We start from the raw sequence: 520 nt of genomic DNA on the forward strand, positions 1-520 counted from the left end.
TGTATTATTACTGTGTTATTACTGTGTTATTACTGCGTTATTCCGGTGTGATTTCTGTGTTATTAATGTGTTATTCATGTGTTATTACTGTGTTATTAATGTGTTATTCCTGTATCATTACTTTGTTATTACTGTGTTATTAATGGGTTATTCCTGTGTTATTACTGTGTTATTCCTGAGTTAATCCTGTGTTATTACTGTGTTATTTATTTGTTATAGCTGTGTTATTCCTGTGTTATTACTGTGTTATTCCTGAGTTATTTCTGTTATTAATGAGTTAAGTCTGTGTTATTCCTGTGTTATTACTGCGTTATTACTGCGTTATTACTGAGCTATTCCTGAGTTGTTACTGTGATATTCCTGTGTTTATTACTGTGTTATTACTGTGTTATTGCTGTGTTATTACTGTGTTATTCCTGTGTTTACAGCGTGATAAGGAAGAAAAAAAAGTAAAACCTGCTTTAAAACCCAGCAACACAACTGTAGCTGTACAACTTTACAACAGCAACACTGCTTTAAC

Source organism: Sinocyclocheilus anshuiensis, unplaced genomic scaffold (genome assembly GCF_001515605.1).
Source record: "Sinocyclocheilus anshuiensis isolate Anshui unplaced genomic scaffold, SAMN03320099.WGS_v1.1 scaffold1051, whole genome shotgun sequence".
In the NCBI taxonomy this organism is placed as follows: Eukaryota; Metazoa; Chordata; class Actinopteri; order Cypriniformes; family Cyprinidae; genus Sinocyclocheilus; species Sinocyclocheilus anshuiensis.